General features: G+C 40.3%; 1 pseudogene; it reads left to right on the top strand.

Moving 5' to 3' along the window:
* Nucleotides 1-24362: 24362 nt before the first annotated feature.
* LOC105509414 lies at nt 24363-26176 on the top strand (annotated as a pseudogene).
* The last annotated feature ends 837 nt before the right edge of the window (nt 26177-27013 follow it).

Genomic DNA, 27013 nt, shown 5'->3' with positions numbered 1-27013 from the left:
TTGTGTGGGTATTTTGCTTCATAAAGCAAACATTTATATTTAACCACTGGGAAAGAATGAACTTGTTTTTCCATATTAGTATAACAACCTCAGCTTTCTTTCCAAGAGACTATATTGTAAAGCAATAACAATGTACCTCTATGAAGTTATCAAATTATAACTTATAATTTATATTTTCATTACATAAATTATAAGCCTCTTCTTTATATTAGAGGTCACTAGGAGTTTTGCTTTGTTTTGCTCTCAGAAAAGGTACTGTTTCATGCAGACCAAAGGGGCAGTTTCTGATCTTCTTTCCCCAGATACACTATGAACATGGTTCCCACTGTCTTAGAATGTATTTCCCAGAGATGGCATCTTGAATATTTCTTTTCAATGCACATCACCATGCAAGCATCCTTCATACTGAGGTTTTTCACAGCATGTGAGATGACAAACCTTCTATTTCAGTGTTTGTATGTAATTTACACTAAATATGATATTCTATAAGCCTTACCACTACTGGTCCCTAAGTGGACCTCAGCATTCAATGGATGAATGCTGAGAGGCAGCAAAGCTGCATGGACCAAAAAGGGACCAAGAAGGGCAAGGGTCAAGAAAGGCCTAGATTCCTCATTTTTGCCCAGCCTTCATCTGACTGAAAACATACCCCTATGTGCAAGTTTTCTCTTTAAATCACCGTAACCCTCTTTCTCTCCTCCTTTGGTACTTTTTTGGTGAAGTCTGTCATTATTTAGTTACCCTTTAAAACATCACCTCCTTCTGAGGCTTTCTCTAGCCAGCTACTATCACTCCTGTTGCCCCTGCCAATCACTCTTGATTTAATCACTGTCTATTGTATCACCTTTTTGTATTTCTGCCCTAATACTTGCTACTCTGTGATATGATCATGTTGGTTTATTTCCTTGACTATTGTTTGTCTCTCCCCATCCCTGTCCTTAGAATGTAGGAACTGGGGCCTTACATATCTTGTTCTTCATTGCATCTCTAGCACCTCAAACAGTGCTCAGCACAGGGTGACAGACAACAGCATTTGTGGAGTGAATAATCTGTGGAAATTCTTTTTTTTTTTTTTTGAGATGGAGTCTTGCTCTGTCGCCCAGGGTGGAATTCAGTGGCATGATTTCGGCTCACTGCAACCTTTGCCCCCCGAGTTCAAGCGATTTTCCTGCCTCAGCCTCCTAAGTAGCTAGGATTATATGCGCCTGCTACAGCACCCAGCTAATTTTTGTTTTTTTAGTAGAGACAGGGTTTCACCATCTTGGCCAGACTGGTCTTGACCTCCTGACCTCATGATCCACCCACCTCGGCCTCTCAAAATGCTGGGATGACAGGCGTAAGCCACCTCGCCCGGCCAGGAAATTCTTTATACCACCATCACATTTGATCTGACAGTATGCTTCCTTTAACCAGTTATAACAACTTGAGTACACCCAACAATAGAATTCTTTAAATTTGGTGAATGCTTTAGAGTTCTCCATTATTTCATTTATTCCTTTAAAAACCAACGGACAAGAGGCATATAAGCATTTTTGTAGCCCAGAGCATGGTGGTTGTCACAGGCTGCCTTAGTTGACCCTTGATACCATAGACCTGTGGTCTCTTATATAGTTAAATTTTGACGATGCTGTATTTTGATTGGCAAGGTGTTGATAACTTTAACATTAAGACTTTTCTAAAATCCAATTCGGTAGACTCCCTGGAGAAGGGCACTTACTAAAGACTTGAAAAAAGAGATGGTTTCCTATTCCACCTGCCTCATCTAAACTGCACACTCCAAAGTGGAGCTAACTCGTAAGTCCTCAAGTTCCTCAATCTCCATCCCAGCCCTCTAAGCCTGCTCCAAAGTTTTATTTTTTGGCATTCCCCTTTCTTATTGTTGATATTCTACTTTTTGAGTTACAGAAATGGCCTCCCATTAAATTTTCTTCTGTGACCCTTGGCGACATATTCTTTTTAGGTGAAGGAACCTCGGCCAGTAGCTTTGAAGTTTTTTTTTGTTTTTTGTTTTTTTTTGGTGAGATGGAGTTTCACTCTTGTTGCCCAGGCTGGAGTGCAATGGTGCGATCTTGCCTCACCACAACCCCCACCTCCTGGGTTCAAGCAATTCTCCTGCCTTAGCCTCCCGAGTAGCTAGGATTACAGACATGTACCACCACTCCCAGCTGATTTTGTATTTTTGGTAGAAACGGGGTTTCTCCATTAGTCAGGCTGCTCGAACTCCCGACCTCAAGTGATCTGCCTGCCTTGGCTTCCCATAGAGCTGGGATTACAGGCACAAGCCACCGTGCCTGGCCACTTTGAAGTATTATTTGTATTTTGTATTTTTGGACTTGGTGCAACCCAGTGGGAAGTCAGATCATTAAGACTGACGGTGATAACATATTTTGGCCAAGTTAAGTAGCAAAACCATGGGATTGGGAGAAAGGTACCTTTTCTTTGATGCCACATCACTGTTCCTTATGAGATTCCCAGGAAGGAAGGCATGGGGAAGGCATGGGAGGTGCAGGCTGGGTGTGGTGACTCAGCACGAGGCTCAGTGGGTAAAGTAGGTCAGGGGAGGAATTTGTGGGCTCTAAGTCTGACTCTGCCTCTTAGCCTATACTTTATGTGTAGATAGTGGCATGGAGAATGGAAGCCTGGGATAGAAAATCCACACTGGTGATTCCTTGGAGGCTGTAAGAGATGATGGCCCTATGGCCAAGAGGGTTTAGTAAGTGGTGAGAAGTGTGCCAGGTGTGCAGAGCCTGGCCATGGTCCCACATGCAGGTTCTGCCTAAACTGACTTTACTATAAAATGTCTTCAATGGGTCCAGGGTGGACAAGTTCTCAAAATGCTTCCTAAAATAGTGGCAGCCAGGAAATGGCCTACCAATATCCCCGGTAGCTATGCTATTCTAAGCTATGTTTGGCATGTGGCTGCATGAGCAATTAATTCTACAAGCTATAAATGACACCGGTCTTGTTACTAGATGGTCATTTCTTACTGAGGACACAATTATAATTTCCTTTGTATCTTGGAGATGGTTATGGTGATTTAAAGGGAAAGTTTATACATGCAGGTCTGTTTTCAGTCAGATGAAGGCTGTGCAAAAACAAGGCAGCTTCCTTGATTCTTGCCCATCCTGGTCCTTTCTTTGGTTCATGCATAATGACCTTTAGGAGCATATGAGTGTAAGAAACCTTCCGTCCGAGGAATGCCTTCATGCTCTTGATGCCCATGTGTTCTTTGCTCCTGAGGCCATCACCTCTACCCATCATGATTCTAGGTGACCGTAGATCATGAGACAGATTTGGGAGGATGACATCAGGAACTAAAATCTTGCCTTCTTATTTGATGAGTGAAATTAACTTTCTGAAGAATGAGTAGAGGAGAATGATTTTTTTTCCTCTTAGATAACCTGACCTTGAAGGTTGCTTCCACCTCTTATGCTTCAAGCCTCAGTTTCCTTCTCTGTAGAATGGGAATAATGTCTATCTGGACTTTTGTACAAATTAAATGAGATAATATAAAGGTGGGGTGGGAGAGCCAGGATAAATTCAGTTCCCAGTCATTTATGAGGAGCTATCTGTCATGTGCAGGACACAGCAGACATGCTAGGAGCCCATTGATCAGGAGCCCATTGATAAGTAGAGTATTGTAAGTAATTAAGTCACATGTCTGTATAAAGTTCTTTTAGAGGAAGGGCATCTGACTTAACTTGGGAAGTATTTGGGAGTGAGTGAGCCTGGCCTGGGGATAATGTCAGGCAAGGGGAGGTGGGAATGTAGATGTAAGTCTTTAAAAAGAAGGAGAGGAAGACACAAGTAGGGGGAGAGCGACTTTAAGCAAGGAGTACAGTACCTCAAGGTGAGTGAGCTCAGAGTGGTTCTAAGTGACTGGACTGGAAAGCACAAAGTTGGGGTGGATGAAGAAGAAGGTGATGTTATCAGAATGGCCAGACTTTCTGAAGAAACAAACATAGCAGCAAGGTGGGAGGTCTCAAACTGGTTGGAGATCTGCAAAACAATTCTGCTAGTAACTAGCTCACTGATAGAGGTTGAAAACAAGATGTATGTCACATATATCAAGCTCTTTCAGACATGTGTTGGGGGAACTGAGAGACTTAAGAAAGTCAAGTCCAAGCAATATTATTAATATTCTCCATCATCAAATGTTGGACCCAGGCCAGAGAGGTTTTCTGTAATAAATTTTTTTCCTTGGGTATTATCCTGTGAGATACATAAAGTTTAACGCTGTCAGTGGAGAAGCATTCTATAAACCAGGAACAACTGACATTTTGGTCTTTAGAAGCTAAGTAGATATGGCTCCAATCTGTGAGGGGTGGAAATTATTTTTATTCAGCAAAGTGGCTTTGTTGGAGAAATTATAGAGCATGCTACAATAATTAAGTCGTTGAACCTTCCTCTTTGCATAAAACATTTGCTCAATTGGCCCATGTATAAATCTATTTTTTTTGTTCAAAATGGCAGAAAATCATTGATATGGGAATTGAGCTTAATAAGTTTGGACAGAAGCATCGGTCATGCACCAGACACTAAAAGACTGGCCTGCAAAGAACTGTCCTCTTTAACACACCAGGGGTTATCCAGCCTGCAGTAGTCATTCAGTAATTCAGCAAGTATTTAGAAAGGGCCATGATGTCCTTGGCTCAGCACCATACTATAGATCACAGTGGTCAATAAGATGGACAAGGCTCTGATCTCATGAAGCTCAAGGTCTGGTTGGTGGACTTGATAGCAATCAAATCATAGACAAGAGACTGTTAGATGGTGCATCATGCTGTGAAGGCAGTCTAACAGGATCCGGAGACAGAATGGGGAGTGGTTAGGGAAGGTCTCTGAGGAAGTGACACTGGGCAGAGACTTGAATAAGGAGCCAGCTGTGCAAAGGTCCAGAGGAGAGAAGAGCAAACGCCTTGAGGGAGGAATGGGATTGGCAATTTCACCAAGTGCTGTGGGGTGACTCAGGCTGAGAACTCTGAAATCAGACTGTCCTTGTTTGAGCTCAGTGCTGCCACATAATAACTGTACCAATTTGGGCACATTACTTAACCTCTCTAAATCCTACTTTGCTTTTCTGTGAAAAGGGAGCTATTACAGAACTGCCATAGGATGCTTTTATGAGATAAAGCAAGTAGAATGTCTGAGTAAGAGTAAGCATTCAGTAAGTGTAGGTCTTCTTCATCAATAATTAAGTCCACAAATGTTTACTGAGCATTTTCTACATTCCAGACATTAAGCCGCAAATGTCTTCCCAGGGAGATTGTCTGCTGGTGTTATCTAGTCCTACGGTTTGGGGAAAGATTTTCCTCTTTAGACCATGACCTCAGGGTACACATAGGACATACACACAGGGAGAAGCTATTTATTAAATATGACAGATGGTACTTTGTGAGCTAAATGCTGGATTATTGTACTTGAAAACATTGGTTTCCCCAATAAATATTTGTTGTGTGCCTGCTGTTAGTTAAGCAATATTTTAGGTAATGGGGATAAATTATGAATAAGATAAAGTTCCTGAGTTTATAGAGTTTACAGTTGAAAACTCTTGGCGAAGACTTATCAATGTCTAATTTGATTATAAGTTTCAACAAATAACTCTGAAAAGGCATGAGATGCATCTAATGTAACCTTTCTCTGGGTATAACTAAAACTATGTGTTTGGAAAAAGGATTCTATTTGGCCACCAAAGTTTTCACCACTCTTAATATGGAACCAATTTTTCAGTATTCAAGAGGTAGTAATACAGGGAATCGGAATGGCAATCTAAGCCATTGGCTCCTTTTTTCCATCAAGAAGAAATCCAGGGGAAGTGTGTTATATGTATTGAAAGAGAATGTGTTCTGATGTCAGACACACCTGACTTTGAAGGCTGCCTCCACCTCTTAAGCCTTAAACCTCAGCTTTTTTTCTCTGTAATGTGGGGATAATATCTACCTGGAGTTTTGTACAAACTTAATGAGTTAATATAAAGTTTCCATCCCAGTCACTGATATTGGCATGCAATGAACATTAGTTTCTAGTCTCCTTTTTCCCGATTCACCTGCTCTTCCTACTTACATTCAAAACTGGGGTTCCTTCTGAACTATCAGCAAAATCTAAGCTGTAATTATCTCATGGTTATCTCAATGATAGAAAGGTTATCTCTTGCTGGGGCTAGAGATTTGAGGCATCATTTTGGAAATGGTTATCTCCAGTACCCTTCACCACCTGGGCTGAGATGCAGTTTTCTGAACAAGATGAGACGAACAAGGTGACACTATTGACAGCAATCACATGGGCTGGTTGTGAGAATTAAGTGAGATAATACGTATAAAAAGGGCTTAGCATAGTGCCTGGCACAAAGGAAAAAAAAGTAACAGCTGCTATACATATGCAGATATTTTAGGCTCTCAGACCAACTTTTCACTGCTGAATGGTCTTGGGAAACAGCCACACTTTTAGAGAATCCTTTTGTTCTAAATTTGAAACTGAGAGCAGGCAGTAGGCAGTGTAGGCTGTGACCTCATTTGCTCTTGGACAATGACAGTGTAGTAGTTTTTGAGACAAATGTGAATAAAATATTACTTTGGACTGTTGACAACACTTTGCATAAGTATGATCACACAAGAGACTCATGGGGTGAGTTTTCCTCTAGGTCACAAATGGATAGAAAGTAGAAGAGAATGAGACTTTTTAAGAAAAATCCACATTTTAGTTTTGCTAAACAGAGAATCTTGAAAATTTGAGTGGTATGAGTCTTGACAATCCGAGTACAACAAGTTTTAAATATATTCATTCAACAAATATTTATTAACGCCCACTATATTCGGGCCAATATTTTCTGGCTTTCTATTAACTAGGAGCCTAGGCCTCAATTTCATGGTGCATCTTGTGTACTAATCCCTAGCTCATTTTGAAAGTGTAGCTAACATTCACCCAACTTCTAAACAAGTCAGCATATTAATAGGGAAAAAGTACACTTTCTTTTGATTAAACTTTGAAATTTAATTAGTTAGTCCCAGGAGAGTGCAGACATTATTGTCAATATTATATAGTAACTGATCCAAAAGGACCTTGGCTAATAGTGTTCTAATTGTGGAAAGCAGGGAGAGGAAGGCTACAGGCTTTGCCAGAACCGGCTAACCCAAGCTCCATTTGTTCTTCAGGGAAGGACAGAATTTGGTTTTAAGACCAGTTGTGTGCGTGTCAATGTTTTGAATTCATGTTTCTTTCTACATTGTTAAATTTATATATTTCAGCTTCACTTTGTTTCATCTGATGCCTTCATTTTTATCTTATTCAATCTCTAAAGTGATAGGCAGTCTTTAGACGTATTTCCCCACCACCTCCTCTTCTATTTTTATACTCTACCCTTACTTGTACCAAAACTAAAGACAATACAATAAAAGAAAACCACAGACTAATACCTCTCATGAGTATAGATGCAAAATCCTCTGTAAAATATTAGCAAATTGTTTCCAATAATATAGAAAAAGGTTAATATATCAGGACCAAGCAAGGTTCATTCCAGGAATGAACCTGGACCATTCAGGCTGGCTGGTTGAACATTCACAATCAATGGGTATAGTTCACCATATTAACAGATCAGAGAGGCAAAGCCATGTGATCGTCTCAATAGATGCAGAAAAAGCATCTAACAAATTCAACATTCATTCAAGATAAATCTCTCTGCATATCAGGAATAGAAAGGAAATTCTTAACCTGATAAGGTCTTCTATGAAGAAGGTTTTCTATGAAAAATATACAGCTAATATTATACTTAATGGTGACAGATGGCAGGTTTGTCCAAAAACTGGGAATGAGGCAAGGATCTCCTCTCTCATCACTGTTTAATGAGCTTGAGAAGTAAAAAAAAGAAAGTCCATGCGTACTGGGAAATAAGAAACAAAACTGTCTCTATTTACAGACAACATGATTGTCTGAAAAAAGTTACAGATAAATAAGGGAGTAATGCCAGAATAAACTCTGTGGCGCTAGATTGCAGTCAGAGATGTTGTATGAAATCATGTTTATTTTAGTACATATACAGCTAAGCAGATAAAGAAGTAAATATACATGGATTAGTATACATACACACATAACCTAATGTTGTTCACTGAGAGCTAGGATCACTGACACCCTTGAGCAATGAACACACTTAGCTCCAGATTTTGGTTTCTAAACACTATTATCTAATTAAAGGAACCCAATGTTCTTGGGAAAATGGCCAATTCTAGGACTGGGGCAGTAAAAACATAAGATGAGCCTGGAGCATCTCATGGTGCCAGAATTTAAAGAAGTGGTTAAGAACAAAACAGAAAGGATGGGACATATCCAAAGGACACAGGATCCAACCCGAAAGAGGTTCTAATGGCCAAAGCTAGAAAATTTGAGAAGCAAAATCAACAATGACAGTATTAGATTTTAATCCCCAAATTAAACAAATATCTATAAATCCATATTGATATAAATACATGATTAAATAAATCCATGGGGAGAAGGAACAAGTTTTACTTACATATATTAAATAATGTTAATAAATGAAGGAATGAGGGAAATTGAAAATTGCCATAAGAACGTCACAATAATGATTACTGCAGGCAATATCCACCAAGAAATGCTAAGAATAGTGGGTGAAACTTTAAAGAGAAGTGGGATAGCTATCTGGCCTCAAAGCGTCTTCCTCACAATGTTTGTTTATTACTGTAGTGGTTTTAACATGTGTCTGCAAATTCTTTGATATATCTCTCTCTAGGACTTGGAGTTTAATTCATCTCCTCTTGAATGTGAGCTGAATTTCATGACATGCTTCTAATGAAAAGAAGAAATTAGTAACTTTTCCTTGAAGAAATCTCACAGATACTACCTTAATCCAGTGATCAAGGTTAAGTTCACCAATAATAAGACATATTGATATAATATCCCTGAAACGTTGCAAAGGGCATGTCACTTCTGTGGCGTTCCTTCCAAAAATCTATAACTGTATCTAATCCCAAGAAAACATCAGACAAATACAAATTGATGAGCATTCTACAGAATATGTGACCAGCTGTTTTGAAATATGTCAGGGTCACAAAACACAAGGAAAGACGGAGGAACTGTCATAGACGAGAGAAGATGACAAGTAAGTGCAATATGGTGTCCTGGATGGAATCCTGGAAGAGAAAAGAGACAGCACTGGAAAGATCAGAGAAATCTCAACAAAAGTTTTACTTTAGTAATCAGAATTATACCATGCTAATGTCTGAGTTTTGATAATTGTAGCATGGTTATGGAGGATGTTGACACTGGAGAAAGCTGGGTGAAGGGTAATTGGGGACTTTATGGTCTTTGCAACTTCTTTCAAAAAGTCTAAAATTAATTCAAAATAATTTATTTTTTTACCTTTTATTTTAAATTTATTTTTGTTTTTATTTTTGAGATGAAGTCTCACTCTGTCACTGAGGCTGGAGCACAGTGGTGTGATCACAGTTCACGGCAACCTCGAACTCCTGGGGCTCAAGCACTCTTCCCATCTCAGCCTCTCATGTAGCTGGAACCACAGGTATGCACCACCATGCCCAGTTAATTAATTAATTTATTTTTTATTTTTCGTAGAGACAGGGTGTCGCCATGTTGCCCAAGCTCACCTCAAACTCCTGGGCTCACGTGATCCTCCAGCCTTGGCTTCCCAAAGTACTGGGATTATAGGCATGAACCAGCATGCCCAGCCTGAAAAATAATTTAAAAGTTGGTGAAAGGGAGCTAAATTCTTACCCATCATGGTATGAAGGTATGAAGTCGGTAGTCATTGTATAAAATTAATAAATCAAGAAATAGTATTTTAAGCATAATATTTAGCAATACATGAGTAACTATTTGAAGAAACAGCTGAAAGAGATAAAAGTGATTGCATACGGGGAATAGGACTGGGGTGGAGAAACAGTGACTCTTGGGTTGCTGCTTCTCGTTGTAGGCTTTTCTGCATCAGTGCCTTGTAACAAAACTTTTTATTCTGAAATAATTTCAGACTTACAAAAAAGTTGCAAAAACGGTACAGAGATTTCTCCAAATGTTAACATCTTACATAACCATGCTACGATGATCTAAAACCAGGAAATTAACACTGATAGAGCATTGCTAACAATTTGCAGGTTGATGGTTAACTACCATTAATTAATCTACGAGTGTCTTCGTTGTGCCATTATGTTCTTGATCTGGTCCAGGATCCAGCCTGTGATCTCACATTGCGTGTAATTATTGTCTTTCCTTACCTTCTTCCAATCCATGACAGTTCCTTCGTCTCCGTTTTTTACAATTTTGAAGAGTATTGGCTGCTTATTTTGTAGTACATTTCTGAATTTTTTATTTGTTTTGAATTTGGATTTGTCTGATGTTTTATGCTTTTCTGAACATGCATTCCTTGCTCTTGATTTAAATAAACTAATTATTTAACCCAACTACATTTTACCTGAGTGATCTTTTCTGATGTTCAATGTACTTGGCCAGGAATTTATTTTCACTGTGTATGTTAAGCCTTTTCTAAGTTTCTCAATGTGGGCTTTGTTTCTTTTGGTTCCATCGTTGGTGGAGTGAAGAACAATCTTAATTTCTAGCCCCCTCCTAAGGATTTAAGCTGACAGCAAAGAACAGGTCTAATTTCCTCTGGTCGTGGGAGGAGACCAACCACAGAGGCAGGGCCTGGCCTCGGCCCATGCAGAGGTGCCTGGGGGTTGTTGAAATGAGGGCAAGCTTCCTTAACCAAAGGTTCTGGCAACCCCCCAAGGCACCCCTTCTCTTCCCTGTGACTGAGCACTTGGGTGCTGACCTTTTCAGGTCTTTGCCTGTCAAAAGCTTGCCTTTGGCCCAATCATAGCTTCTCACTCTCTTTAAACAAAGAGAGTAGAGACCATTGGCGTCTCCAAACGTGCTCTCTGCCTTTTGAAGCTTTGAGAGACCGCACTGTCATAAATCAAAGGAGAGAGAGAGAGAGCTTATTCATTTAGCTGATCAAAAAAAATCCCACTGTCATCATGTCACATACAGGAGTTTATTCTTTTAATAGCTTAATTCTTTGCCCGTTAAGAAAGGAATTGTTCCAGGGCACTCATTCCATACTGTATATTAGCCATTTCATTTTTCACAGATGGGAAAAAGTACCTTTCCACACATGATTAATTTTGCAGTTGAATACCAGAAGAGCCGACCATGTGCTGGCTTTGGGCCATCCATCAGCAATCTAACATCTGTAATCTAGCCACAACGAGTCACTGTTAACATCACGAACAAATCATGGCTGGTTCATGGTCTGAGCAGTTTATGGGCCTTGTGTGGGCAGAGCTTGCATTTTCCCCAGGGATTTGAAAATAAGGATGATCTGAAGTAAGGAAAGCTGCATACGAAAAGAGGGCTCACAGAATTTTGTCTTTAAAACATTCCTATTCGATTCTTACCAAGGAGAGTTCAGAGCTCTGCCCTCTTCCTCCTTAAAGGAGAATATCAGGAAGAGAACAGTGGGGCTTATACTTTAGAAAAGAGGGGGAAAGCATGATTAGAACAGTTTGAATTAAGTAGAATCAGAACAATGGCATAAACACTTTTTTTTTTTTACTTGTTTTCTCCCATGGATCTGAATTGTGCAAAAGAATTATCACTCACTGCAAGTGCCAGTGTGAACACTTTCCCTCAGATGCTCCAACAGCACAATGTGTCATGGAGCCAGGCGGACTGGGTTCGAGTCCCAGTTCCCCAGCATAACAGTTGTCTTTGGATGCATCACTTAGCCTCTCTCACCTCCTGTCTTCTCCGGGAGCATAATATCCAACTCACACAGTTGTTGTGAGGTTTCACAGGGCAGTGCTACCATATGTGCAAGGCATCTGACACTTAGTAGGTGCTGCTGGAACTTATGTTTCTGTTTTTTCCTCCTCTTTCCTCAGAGAACAAGGTGTCTCTGCCAGGATTAACAGATAAAGACAACCTTTCTGGAAGTTTAGCTGAAGGGCAGATCCTTTAGGGGAACATGAATAGCTTTATAAATTGCCTTCAAAAGTAGCATCAAATCCTTCAGTCAGTTTTAAAGAAACTGTTTACCGCTGCATATGGCAGTCATTATTTGGAATAATAAACCCTCTGAGAATCTGAACATTCATGGGCCAACAGATGGGTCAACCTGCTTCGCAATTTAACAAAGTAATTTATTTCAATCACCGGGACAGGGCATGTGAAGATTACTAATTCAGTTCACAAGCAAAAGCAGCAAACACCACTTGGTTGCTGAATTGTGCAGCCATTATGGAAATGCACACCTGTTCAGTTGGTTTTGGGACAGTCTTCATTTCGATTAGTGTTTCGTTTTCTTCAAAGGTATTTATTAAATTGCTGTAGATTCTTCTGCCGAAATGTGTGTGCTAATTGGTGTCAGGATGAGATAAAGATCTCAGTGAAAATTTATACTGTAGTGTAGATAAAATTAAGGTCATCAAAGTTGACTTTGAGAAGTAGAACAGGTGTATCAGAAGTATATTCTTACAATAATTGGGCAATGTGGTGCTCTTTCTTTTTGAAGCATTCTGCCCAGGGTTTATTGGGGAAGAAAAAAAGCCGGGATTATTTTTCTCTCGTCTTCAGATCTGCTTAAATCTCCCAAATCTTGACTTTATCTCTCTTAATCCATGCTCACTCTGGAGCCAAAGGAAGAGAGAAATAGAAAAGATGGTCAGAGAGCTTCTCTGGAAAAGTTTCTATAAGCTCAAAAGTGGAATCCAAGATGCTAAAAAGAAGTGGGTGGTAATTCCCCTTGATAGTTCTCATTTCCTCTCCCCTAACCCAACACTGAGTTGGACAGAACTTCTCTGATAATGTCAGGAAACTTCATACAAAAGATGGCGCCTGGTTTGCATTTGAGAGCTGCCACATGTTAGTTACAATTACTAATCCCACAAGATTGTTTTGTTGCCCTTTTTGAAAGGAAGATACTTGTTTTCTTCTATAAAATTGTTCTCCACTTTGATGTCTGTACTTATTTTACTTCAATAAGACGAGTTTCCTTTCTTACTATCCCTCCCACATTATTTAATTTCTGGTTACCTTCTTTCTGCCAGAGGTTAGATTAGCCACTGGAATTTCAACTAAGCAGAACACAATTCTATCCCTCATGCAGGCAGGAAGACGGACAGGGAAGCAGCAGTTATAACTCAGTGAAAATATTTCTACAATTGGAGGTAAATGCAGATTATGAGAGGATCCCTTGTCAGTGTTCTTAGAAGGCACTTCTGTAGTACTTTTACATTTCCATGTATATTAGAGCATTAAATTAATATATCAATAGGGCTGCAAAATTGCGATATTTTTTAAAGTTTGTATTTATCAAACTTCAACATCCACATGAATTCAAGGACTGTATACATTAACTCATCATCTCAGGCCATTTGTGCTGCTATTACACAACAAAATACTCAAGACTGGGTAATTTACAAAGAACAGAAATTTAGTCCTCATAGTTTTGTGGGCTACAAGGTTCAAAATCAAAGTGCCAGCAGGTTTCGTGTCTGGTGAAACCCTGTCTCTGCTTCCAAGATGGCGCCTTGTTGCTGCGTCCTCCAGACGGATGAACTCTGTGTCCTGACATGGCAGAAGAACAGAAGAGCAAAAAGGCCCTAAGCTAGTTCCCTCCAGCTCTTTTATGAGGCATTAATCCATTCATGAGGGCATGATTTAATCATTTCCCAAAAAGCCCCATCTTTTGATATCACCTCAATGGGGATTAACCTATGAATTTTAGGAACCATTCAGATCACGGCACTCATTAAAGGCAATGTCAAAAGTCTCAGTTTAAGAAATTCATGAATATGAGGCCTGGGCCAAAAGGCCCTCCTTCTCTCCCATCCCCACCCCTACCTAACAGCTCTGCCCTGCAGCTCCCTCTTGATTTCATTTGGACTTCTCATCTGCCTAACTCCCTAACTCCTGCCCTGCCCCTCCCAAGGCTCAAAATATCTTAAACCCAGTTTTTCACCTTGCCCTGAATCACCAAATCAGTTCTTCCTCATAAAGTCTCTCCTTCTATAAATGGCCACACTGTATTGTCATCCACTTTGCACTCCTCCTTCATCATCGTTCCTTAAAATTTGAAAAGCTGTTGGCTCTCCCTCTGCCCTATGCCCTGAACTCTTCCTGTCCTGTCCCTCCTTACTGTCATTTTCTTTATTTAGGACCCTACTATTCACCTGGGTGGTTATCATGCCTTCCACGAGGTCTCTCCTCTTCCTGCCTCGCACCAACATGTTGCACCCCCTACCCACTTAGTAAATTGATCCTTTTGGTACCGAGATATCTTCTGGCTCCCCACTGCCCACAGAATTAAATAGACACTTACCAGCCTGAGAGCTAAAACTCTCTCTGGAATAGCCCAATTCTTATCCCTCCCTCCACATACTCTAGGCACAAGATAAATAAGAATACTGACTATTCCACAAACACATCTTTGTCTCTCCACCTCTGAGCATTTACATATGCCACTGCTCTGCCTGCAATGCCATCCTGGAGATTCTGCTTGCTGAAACTCTATCCTTCCTTTAAAGTCCACTTCAAATGCTTCAGGAAACCTTCCCTCCTCCCCAACCCCCTGTATAGTGCTCCCTCTTTAGAACACTAGTAGCTCTTTGATTCTTTTAATATCTTATGGCTCTTACTTTTTCTAATGTACCTATTCCACAAATACCTAGCAAGCATCTATTAGGAGCTAGAGAATCTGGCATGTGCTGGGGTTAAACGAGATAGCAAGGATCCCTTTCCTCACAGAATTCATAGTCTAATGAAGGAGGCTGACAAGGAAACAGACAATTCTCATAGAGTGACGAAGCAGGAGAGTGTGTGATGGTAGCAGAGAAAAGGGCTGCTCCATAAACTGGGGCACAAGGGCAGAAGAATTCACAGACAAATATCCCCCTCAGTTATCTCTATTTTCATTTATACCTTCTAGGTGGACCTGTTCTTGAGGGAAACTGGCTCATATCGCTGCATGTCCTTGAAGTCTAAGTATTGTGCCTACTCATCAGCACTTACAACTTTGGAGAGATGTTTTTGCACAAAGCACCTGAGTCTGAAATTTGCATGAAGCTCCCTTTGAGAGGTGAAGCCGGCTGGGCTTCTGGGTCGGGTGGGGACTTGGAGAACTTTTCTGTCTAGCTAAAGGATTGTAAATGCACCAATCAGTGCTCTGTATCTAGCTAAAGTTTTGTAAACACACGGATCAGTGCTCTGTGTCTAGCTAATTGGGTGGGGACCTGGAGAACTTTTCTGTCTAGCTAAAGGGTTGTAAACGCACCAGTCAGCACTCTGTAAAAACGAATCAATCAGCACTCTGTAAAATGGACCAATCAGCACTCTGTAAAATGGACCAATCAGCACTCTGTAAAATGGACCAATCAGCAGGATGTGGGTGGGGTCAAATGAGGGAATAAAAGTAGGCCACCTGAGACTGAAGCTGCAGCAAGTGTGGGCCGGCTTGGAAGGTTTGTTTGCTGCTGCTCACTGTCTGGGTCCCTGTGTCCTTTATGAGCTGTAACACTCACGGCAAGGATCTGTGGTTTAGTTAGCAAACCACAAATCCACTGGAAGGAAAAAATTCCGGTCGCATCTGAACATCTGAAGGAACAAACTCCAGACACTCCTTCTTTAAGAATTGTTAACACTCATCGCGAGGGTGTGCAACTTCATTCTTGAAGTTAGAGAGACCAAGAACCCATCGGAAGGAACCGATTCTGGACACACCTTGTAGGGAAATGAAAGTCCCAGGGGAAAAAAGTAACATAGAGTAAAATGCCAGAGGATTTTTCCTTTTTTTTTTTTTTTTGATTAGGAGTTTCGCTCTGTCGCCCAGGCTGGAGTGCAGTGGTGCGATCTCGGCTCACTGCAAGCCTCCCTTCCCCGGTTCACGCCATTCTCCTGCCCCAGACTGCCGAGTAACTGGGACTACAGGCGCCTGCCACCACGCCCGGCTAATTTTTTTGTATTTTTAGTAGAGACAGGGTTTCACCGTGTTAGGATGGTCTCGATCTCCTGACCTCGTGATCCTCCCGCCTCGGCCTCACAAGGTGCTGGGACTACAGGCGTGAGCCACCGCGCCTGGCCGCCAAAAGGATTTTTGACACCAAAGCTTGAGCTCTTTCCCAGAGCTTCTATTAGTTAACTTGCTGTCTCCATAATTAGTTCCATTTTGCAACTTTCACAAAGAAGACCACAGGCTTAGGAGCTGATACCACAAAGCAGTATCTGAAGTCAAGGGCTTTCCTGCACCTGTTAGTCACCTCAGAAACACCACAGCACCCATAGCAGAGTGCTTGACAGAGAGTCCACAGTCAGGGTTGGATAAGCCAGTACTAAGCACTGTCCATGTTGGAATGTGGAGAAAGAGTTTAATCTTGTAAAGTGCTGGCTGGGATCTAAGGACTGGCAGCTGTTGGCCAAACCCTTTCTTTTCCCTCCTGGGACAACTAGTCTGCAGTTCCCACTTCCCTTCAGCTCACTTAGTCACATACATGACTGAGTTCTAGCCAATGGAATGTCCCTGTCTTAATGGGCCACTCCTAGGCCGCACACTCTTTCTCCTTGTTGCAAAGCTCCCTGTAGAAGATGGCAGACACAGAGGTGGCACTGTCAGTGTCTCTGCACCTCTATGCTTGCCTATGTGGCACACCACGTTGAACTGTTAAGTGAGCAAGAAAAAAAGCTCCCTCTATGCTAAGCCACTGGAACTTAGGGTTTATTTGTTGAACACCTGGCATAACACTAACAGATACAATCCACATTATGTTGTGTTCAGAAAATGAGGACAAAAAGGCAAAACATTTCTAATTGGCTGTGAAGCCAGACTTGCCTTCAGGTGGGCTGGTTGCCTTGTTTCTCTGAGTGCCTTCGGTGGTCCTTTGGAAACTTACTTTTTTGGAGTAAAGTAGGGTAGATTCAATAGTATATTTGAAGTTTTCATGTGTTAAATTAAAAAAAAATTTGTAATTTGTGGATGCAAATTCTTCATAGCTTTCACAACTGAAGAAAAATTTCCAGATGTTTCACAAAGCACTAAAATACTGTACATTGTTTTCTTTTTCAATGGGAAATTATTCACAGGGCAATAAAAAGTTGTTTTTTCAGTAAACAGATTATGTTTCAGTCTGCGGTGTGAACACTTAAATGGAACGATGCAATATGCCACTTTTTAAAAGAGGGTTTTAAACATGTCAGTACAAACTTTTCAATCCTCTGTCCCATAAATTCAACTTTTTAAAATGAAATCAACCTGAGCCCTGTGAAAGCTCATACTGCTGTATCAAAACCAGTGAAATTTGCCTGTTTATTGCCACCTATGGAATGTGGCAAAGACACATTCTTTTCACATGGGACAATTTCTTCAACTTTACACCAAGTGAAATTTAATTGCTTTTCACTTCCTGGAATCATTAGGCATTAGTTCTCCTGGAGGCGGAGCGAAAGGAGAAGCTGAAAAATAAGTCTGTGTTTAATACATTTCACCTTGGAATTTTATCCTTCTTCCCTCTACTACTGGTTATGCGGCAAGTTACAGGCTGGGAAGCCACTTCTGAAACATTTAGGAGTTCTCGTCAACACAGGTACATTGACACTCAAAGCAATTCCTCATGTCTCAACCAATATTGTCAGTGAAACAATTGGAATGTCAGGTTCTTCCGAGTTAGCGTTTTGAGATGTTTTTGTCTTTACCAAAGAGTAGTAAGTGCGGTAGCAAGTAAGCAGACAGAAGCCCGAGCAAAGCCTTCTCCAGGCTATGGTTGCATCACAACACAGGAAAAGCAGAATTGTACAGAACAAGTATAGTTTAGTAATTTAATTCACATCACAACAGATTGTTTCACTCCTCAAAGGTATTCACGGGTCTTTTTATATTTAATATTCTTTTTACATTTAATTGAAAATCATATATTAAAGTTTCTCATAGAGTATTTGAATGCAGTTTATGGTAATTACCTAACAAAGAGGATGAGAAGGGATAAAATTAAAGACCCTTGTTAAAGTGACTGTCAGAAATGCAGATGAACAATCTGCAAAGACACGGAAGACGAAGGGAGAGCGGGAGTCAGTGGGAAGGAACACAGTGCGTCAGGTCACATCCATGTTGTAATGCAAGGTATCCTCGTGCTACATCGTGAATGTCTTTCTTCAGTTTTTGGGATCCTCACCCCATGATAATGTGCAAAATGCTCGTGGTAATTACAAGATAGGACATTGCTATTAGTTGGTTAAGACCTGAAGACTCTCACATAATAATCACGCTTTGGGAGGCACCAAAGATAAATACTGGAAAATGTAGGATGGAAATGGAAAACTGTACAAAGGAGGAACATAGCATGACTTTTTCTTGGGGTAGATATGGAAGAAGAGAGATGATTAAGTGAGAGCAGCACTTTCTTTATGGGCAAGAATTCCCAGGTGTACACATGTTGGTTTTGCAGTTCAGTAGAACTGGATTCTGAGCATCCTATAAATCTTAGTTTTTTCTTTTTTCTTTTTTTTCAAAACAGTGGCAACCATTCTTTCTTAATGGATAACTACATACTCTGTGTGTGTGTGTGTGCGTGTGTGCACGTGATGAAGAAAATAATTATCCCCCACTCAAGAGTTTTAAAATGTGGATAATTTTGGTGCTGAAAACCCGACTTGATTGAAGTCTCTATATTTTATTATGTTTAATTATCTAGACCTTTAATTTATTTGAAGCCATATTTTCAAGATAGGACTAGAGGACATATTTTGTTTAACTTTTGTTAGCTCAATCCAAAGATTATAAGTATTTAGACCAGTGGTTTTGGGACCCCAACTGTGGTGTGGGAGTCACACAACTGTTGGGGAGCCCTGGCCCTCCTAAGTCTGCAACCAACCAAAATCCCTTGGCCTCTTCATTTTCTCTACCTTACAGCCAATAGACTGTACAGATTTTTCCCCTCTGAAACACTGTTTGGTCTGTACTAAATTTCATCTGAATGTAAAGTTTAGTCAGGAGGGGTTTTGCCTTGTTAAAAACTCTCTTGCATAGTGAAGGAATGTTTTTTGAGCGTCTATATATAGTTCCATTCTGGGCTTTGGGGAGGTTACAGTAGTCAAACAGACCTAATCTTTGCATTTTTGACTAAGTGGGAGATGGACATTGACCAGCAGGCTACTTCAATAGCTTGTTAGCTATTTACTGTTGTGGTCAGTGTGACAAAGGATGCCTGTGGAGTCTGAGTGTGTATGAGGTAGAGCTGGGCAAAATGTCCTCAAGAAAGTGAATCTTATGCTGAGACTTCAAGGTTAAGTAGCATTTGGCCAGAAAAAAACAGTCACAGGAAGCATCTTGGGCAGAGTCTTGGTTCAGGGTGGCTAGAGATGGGCAGTGTGACGGGAGAGTAGGCTGAAGCAGGTGATTAAGTGGGTGGGGAGGGGCTGGTCCTGAAGAAGGTGGAGTGCAGTGGCAGGCAGTTGGTGCCCATTAGTAGGGCAAGAAGTTTGAAATGGGCTTTGCTTAAATAAATGTTGCTTGCAAAGATTTTAGCCTGTCCATCCTTGCTGGGGTGGGTTTGGGGTTGGAGGGGATGGTGCATCATTTTCACCTGGGCCGGACTTTTTCTTTTTTAATTTTAATTTTAATTTTTTTTAGAGATAGGGTTTTACTCTGTCACCTAGGCTAGAGTGCAGTGACATGATCATAGCTCTGTGCAGCCTTGAACTCCTGGGCTTAAGCAATCCTCCTGCCTCAGCCTCTCAAGTAACTGGGATTACAGGTGTGAATGACCATGTCCAGCTAATTTTTTTTTTTTCTTTGCAGAGATAGGGTCTCGCTATGTTGCCTAGGCTGGTCTCAAACTCCTGGCCTGAAGCAATCCTTATCTTCGTGTCTTGGCCTCCCAAAGTATTGAGATTGTAGGCATGAACCACATTTGTCCTCTGACCTATTCTTCATGGGGTTGCAAGCAGAGTTCTGTGGGCCATGGCGGGGATTTGTATAATATCCTAAGAGCAATGAGAAGCTACTAGACAGTTTTAATGAGAAGTGTGAGGTATTTATCAAGTGCTGTCAAGTTCTAATGTTGAGGACTTGGATGAGGTTTGGCAAAGAGCATGAAAATATCTGAGTGTGTTTGTAACAAGTCATGACAATTAACTTTTTAAAAACTGTGTAAAGGAGGAAGGGCCTGGTTAAATATGATGACATTTGATCTGCCTCATTCTTGTTCAACCTAACAGCATATAACTGTGTTAAAGAGAATATAACTCAGTATTCGTATCTGTAATAGTAGTAGACTGTAGCTGTTTTGAACCAACTAATTTTTGCAGTAATCTCACTCCTAAAAATACATGTTCTTGGTCAAGTATAGAGGTTCATGCCTGAAATCCCAGCATTTTGGAGGCTGAGGCAGAAGGATCACTTGAAGCCAGAAGTTTGAGAACGACCTGGGAAACAAATTGAGACCTTGTCTCTATAAAAAATTAAAAATTACCTGGATATGGTGGCATGCGTCTGTAATCCTAGTGAGTTGGGAGGCTGAGGCAGGAGGATCCCTTGAGCCCAGGAGTTTGAGGCTACAGTGAGCTGTGATCATACCGCTACACTCCAGCTTAGGTGACAGAGCAAGACCTTGTCTCTAAAAAAAAGAAAAAAACATGTTCTCAAAAGAAGCTCACGGTGGGAGGAGCAGAAACCAATGCTGACATGTCAGTCTTTGATATGGAGGTACAGTAGGCAGACATGAATTTTCCTAGATTAAAAACAAATGTGTAATGAAAGTTGAAATATAAAGAATTTCTCCATTTATCTTCTTGACTAAAGAGGGAAAAAGATCGTACACATTGTAGATCATTTGAGTTTTAGGTTGATGATTTGAAACATTTTTATAATAATTCAGTGTCTCTTTTTGAATATCCAGATGTTAATAATGGTTCCCTGCTATGCGATTAGAAATGAATCTGCCAAGGAAAAATGAAGCCCTTTTCTCTTGGGGGAAGTTGAGTAACTTCTGTTATTTTCCCAGGCTTCCTGGGGAAGTCTATCAACATATGAATAAATGATGGGAACCGGAGTCTGGCTGGTCACCATGGAATTATCAGCCTTGTTTTCTGAGTTTGACCTTAGTTATTTACACACTCAGCTTGAAATACAGCAAATGTAGTCACTTTTCAGCTATTTCATTCCTTGAAATCTAATAGACCTTTAAGTGTTTAAGATTGAAAAGGCTGTGCTATTTTCATAAAGGTTTCTGCTATCATTGGTTGTGAAGGCCATGACTTTTGCCCAAATAAAGAAATAAGATGAGGACTGGGGATTCCCTCTTCTCTATTAAATTTTTCTTGAGAGAGAGAGAAAAAAATCATCCTCTTGAAAAAGAAGCAACATTTAAAAGCTACAAATCCCTCTTAGAGATAGAAACCCAGTAAATAACTGGGATGGATGATTTTTGTTTTATTGTTGCATTTCGGATATGCTACCTGTTTTAGTTTTTTCTTTAACACTGAAGATTCCATGCTAGTGTTGTCTTAGGTCTAAGTATTTCCAAATCATTACATTCAAGCATTAAAACACTCCCCTTGGCCTTTAGAAACATCATGACAGTCTTCCTGTACACTGAGGGGCTAAAGCACTTCTGGTATAATGCCTAAACATAAAGATACATCTGCAGTGACCTCGTCCCATATGGGACTCTTTTTTTCAGTCCACCAACATTTATTGACAGGATTTTTAGGGATTTGTTGTCAAATGAGATCTTGTTTTGGCAAAATAAAAACTTATCATCTGAGAAATGAAGAGATCATTGCTTTTTAAGCAGCATTTATAGGACATTTAATATGTATAGCATTTTGCAAAGGAGCAGAAGGTAATAACATTAATAACAATAGGTGGCATTGGGAACTACCATTTGTTGCATACAATGAGCCAGGCACTGAGGTAAGTGCATTACATAGTTTGGCTTATTTTTTCCTCCAGCACTCTTCTGGGGTAGGTACTACTATCTCTATTAATGGATGAGGAAACCGAGGCTCACTAAAGTTTAGTAATTTGCCTAACACCATACGGCTAATGACAAAGGCAGGACACAGTCCTAGGAAATTTGTTTCCAGAGTCAAGAACCTTCTAGATCAGAAGCTTCCAACTGTGGTTCATGGACTCTTTTCTGGGAACCCATGAGCTCAAAGTATTTTCATATTAACAGTAAGAGGTTACTTGCCTTTCGGTACTGACATTTGCGCTAAGGGTGCAGAAGCAATGGCAGGCAAACTGCTGCTGCTTAGCAAGAATCGAAGTGTTAAAATCAAGTTGTGCTGGTGGTCCTTGTGTTCTTCACTGCCATGTACTTGTGGGGAGATAAAAAAGACAATTTCTCTTAACAATGTCCTTGATGAAGGAGTAAGAAATTATTAATTTTTCTAAACCTTGACCCTTATGAAAAAATTTTAAAACATATTCTGTGTGACAAAATGAGACATGAGCACAAGGCTCTTCTGCACTGAAGTACAATGCTATCACTGTTTGACAGTTTGAACGGCGAGCTGTCTAGTCCTTTCTTTCATGGGGCCCCATTTTTGCTTGAAAGAATAAGACAAACGATGGATACTTAGACATGGCAGATCTTTTTAGTGGTGCATTTTTACGAAAATAAGCAAAATGTGCTTATTGTGTCAAGAAACTCACCGATAGTATTTATGGCTAGTAATAAAATTTGAGCTTTCAAGAGAAAATTAGAATCTTGGAGATCTTGTATTCACCACCATGAGCTTGATAGCTTCAGAATACTTAAAGACTTTTCTGAGCTCAGAAGTGAAATTAACACATGCAATTTTGTGATATAAAGTAAGATATGGCAACATCTGGAAAATTGCATAACTAACATAGTCAACCAATATTTCCCCAATGACCAATGCTTGATGTTACAAAATCATGCATGGATAAAAGATTCATTCAATGTAGGAGGTAAACAGTGGATAGTAATGTGACAGAATATAGCAATAGTTAATTTGTATAGTTTCAGATTCCACATTATAACCAACCTTTAAGAAGCTACCACTTGTTAAGTTTTGGTGTGATATCAAAGAATATCTGCAATGATCTAATGAAGCTATCAAAATGCTCTTCCTTTTTTAAGTACATAATTGCAGTTAGAAAAAAATATCTGTGATGCTGGATAATCTTCATAAACTTCAATCAAAACAATATATTGTAACAGATTGAATGTAGGAGCAGATATAAGAATCCAGCTGTGTTCTATTAAACTAGACATTTATGAGATGCATAAAACTGTAAAACTATGCCAGTCTTTTTACTAAACTTTTAAAATTAAAAAAAATTGTGGTAAAATATGCATGAACATAAAATTTACCATCTTAATCATTTTTGAGTGTTCAGTTCATAGTGTTAAGTACTTTAACATTGTTGTGCAACTAATCTCTAGAACTTTTTTCATCTTGCAAAACTAAAATTTTGCACCCACTAACCCATAACTCCGGATTATGCCCTCTGTCCCTCAGCCCCTGGCAAACATCATTCTACTTGCTGTCTCTGAATTCAACAACTCTGGGTGCTCCATATAAGTGAAATCATATAGTATTTGTCTTTTTGTAACTGGTTTATTTCACTTTGTAACTTTCTTTTTTTTTTGAAATACAGTCATTTTCATAACAATGTTATTTATGTTAACATGCAATGGATTTCTTACTGTTATTTCAATGAACAATAAACACTTCAAAATTCTCAGTTTTAAATTCTAATAGAATAAATGTCAACAGATATAGCCACTAAAAGTATCTCTATTGTATCACTAGCTGCATTACTGTAATTATTAATTTTAATGTCTGTCTTTTTACTATATGGTGACTGTTGTGGCAAGGACTGTGGAGTATTTATTTTATATCTATAGGGCAGATGTTAACTGAGTATTTGGTAAGTGATGAATGCTGAAACCAAAATTACAGTCAACACACTTTGAAAGTTACGGATCAACTTGTTTTGTGAGTGTATAATGCATAATTTTAAGGGATGATGGAATAAACATTTTAAATCGCTATTACATAGTTTAACGTGTTTGGGAAGAACTGTAACTTACATATTGAACTTCCCATTTCACCAATTTCATTGTTTAGAATGAACATAAAGTAAGATGCCAGGTAAATAATGTTGTATATCGGAAGGGCAGAAAGTTGTGAAATTGGGACTCCAGTGCTGGAGTTGCGAAAGCAATCATAGTCGTGAGCTGCATTTCTTCTGATGAATGAGTTTTCCTGCCATCTTCCTTATGGGCATTTGCTGATAAGGAGAAACTCATTGGTAGAGAGTCCTTGAAATTTCCATAATATATGCCAACACGAATTAATAAAAAATGCAACAATTACGCAATATGGGAATTGAAAGCCAGTATTGTACTATATCCACTATGATGGTTAATACTGAGTGTCAATTTGATTGGACTGAAGGATGCCAAGTATTGTCCCTGGGTGTGTCTGTGAGGGTGTTGCCAAAGGAGATTAATATTTGAGTCAATGGACTGGGAGAGTCAGACTCACCCTCCACTGGGTGGGCAAAATCTAATCAGCTGCCAGCATAAAAGCAGGCATGGAAAGAGAAGACTTGCTGAGTCTTCCAGCCTCCGTCTTTCTCCTGTGCTGGATAATTCCTGCCCTTGAACTTCAGACTCTAAGCTCTTCAGCTTTTGAACTCTTGGACCTACACCAGTGATTTTCCAGGGGCTCTTGGGCCTTCGGCCACAGACTGAAGGTTGCGCTGTCAGCTTCCCTACTTTTGAGGTTTTGGGGCTGAGACTGGCTTCCTGGCTCCTCAGTTTGCAGACAGCGTATTATGCGACTTCACCTTGTGATTGTGTGAGTCAATTCACCTAATAAACTCCCCTTTATATATACATCTATCCTATTAGTTCTGTCCCTTTAGAGAACCCTGACTAATATACCCACTAAACAATATGGGACTTGAAAGCCAGTAATAGTACTGGTTTTAATTTCAAGGCTTTCAAGACCTAATAATTATGTCTTAAACCCTCATCTTTTCAAGAGAATGACTGTATTTCTCATTTGTTAAAAACCTGCCCTAATGTCTTTCTCCTGATGAATGTTCTTAGTTGCTCTAGAGCCATGGGATCATTGAGGAAATTTTTTGAATTTGATTAAAAATAGTCTGTGTTAAAAATAAAAACTGACAGAATGACATATTAAGCCCTTACCTTCTCTGTATTTTATTAGTAATACATAAGGTGAATAAATATGGTTGCTGCCATATAAAGCAATTTTTCCTGCTATTAACATTGTTTTCTGATTTACTATGATTTGAGTATTTATTGATCTGGGGCTGTCACTGGCCTGAAATAACTGGTGTTCAGGGTCTAAGTTAGTCAGGGTCTCACAAGATCTTAAATTCCATAGAGAAGAGTGTCTGAGAAATGTGCCTTTTGCTGGTCACAGTGGAATGAAGCTTTTGATCTTCTGCATACTTGGATCTGGTTTCCTGCAAAGCCATGTTGCCCACATTGGTGCCAATGGCTAAAGCTGAGTTTTTTCATGACAGCACTGACTTAAATTCTTGTCGCATTCAGACCAGTTGCAGTCTTGTCTCTGCCCCCTTCCCATATGGAGAGTTTGGGGAAGAAGCATCATGAAAAGGTATAGTCCTCCTGAGTGCCTGACCCAGAGCTCAGACATTTTTGGAAGTGACTTGGCCTGATCTTTTATCTAACTGTCTAATTTCGAAAACCACAGATTGTCTGAGCTTAAAGGGAATGAAAGACAAAACAAGACTGAGGCGGCCGAGCTACAAATGCAGAGACGCAGATCTTTGTGAAGACCCTCACAGGCAAGACCATCACCCTCGAGGTCGAGCCCAGTGACACCACTGAGAATGTCAAGGCCAAAATTCAAGACAAGGAGGGCATTCCACTTGACCAGCAGCATCTGATATTTGCGGGCAAACAGCTGGAGCCGCACTCTCTCAGACTGCAACATCCAGAAAGAGTCCATCCTGCACCTGGGGTTGCACCTGCAAGGTAGCATTATTGAGCCTTCCCTCTGCCAGCTTGCCCAGAAATACAACTGCGACAAGATGATCCGCTGCAAGTGCTGTGCTCGCCTGCACCCCCGTGCTGTCAACTGCCACAAGAAGTGCAGCCACACCAGCAACCTGCGCCCCAAGAAGAAGGTCAAATAAGCCTCTTCCTTCCCCCAAGGGCAGCCTCCTGCCCAGGCCCCATGGCCCTGGGGCCTCAATAAAGTGTCTCTTTCATTGACTGGGAAAAAAAAAAGAAGATAAAACAATTCAACACATCTTTTTTTTGCAGTTGACAGAGCAGAACTAGAGAGGCTAAGTGGCTCGCCCCAGTCAATACTGAATTGGTGACAGAACAAGGGCTAAGCCCAGGGCTCTCATCAGTGGTTTATTTTCTTTCAGCTACCTGCTGATGGGGAACATTTGTGGGACTTCTTTGAATACAATCTTGGGAAAATATAGTGAAGTGGGATCAACCCCACCCCAACTCTCTCCCTTTCTGTTTATGTCTATCCCTCTCTCGCTTGCACAAACACACGGAATATTCCAGTCGCAGTTCCAACAGCTCTGTGACTTTGCTTGGGTCACTTAAGCGAGCTAAGGCTCAGGAGTGTACTCTGCTGCAGGGAGATGGTGATACCTGTGCTGGCTGTTACACGTATTCCATGAGATGGTATGTGTGGAAGCCCTTCATGAGATGGAAAACCCTATAACTAGTGTAACAGGGTGGTAGTAACAGAAGATTTTAAAGCAAAGCTCCGAAATGCTTGTTCGCGCAGTTTTTTGTATAGGTACAAGAAATCTCATGAGGTTGTGAATCCTGCGGTTTCATTTGCATAATTCATAACTCCGTAATATGATATTGTCTTGAGCAAGTAGTTAGCCTTCTCCCCTTCTTTTCTTCATCCCTTGCAGCCTTTTAAGCCAAATTCTCAATTTCAGACCTTGCTGGAAGTCCCCTTGGGCCTTTGGTTTGTTATTTCAAAGCTAGGATAAAAA

The sequence above is a fragment of the Colobus angolensis genome, unplaced genomic scaffold, assembly GCF_000951035.1.
Source record: "Colobus angolensis palliatus isolate OR3802 unplaced genomic scaffold, Cang.pa_1.0 Scaffold175, whole genome shotgun sequence".
Lineage (NCBI taxonomy): Eukaryota > Metazoa > Chordata > Mammalia > Primates > Cercopithecidae > Colobus > Colobus angolensis.
Note: the sequence above shows the minus strand (reverse complement) of the source record. Positions and strands in the feature narration are given on the sequence as shown.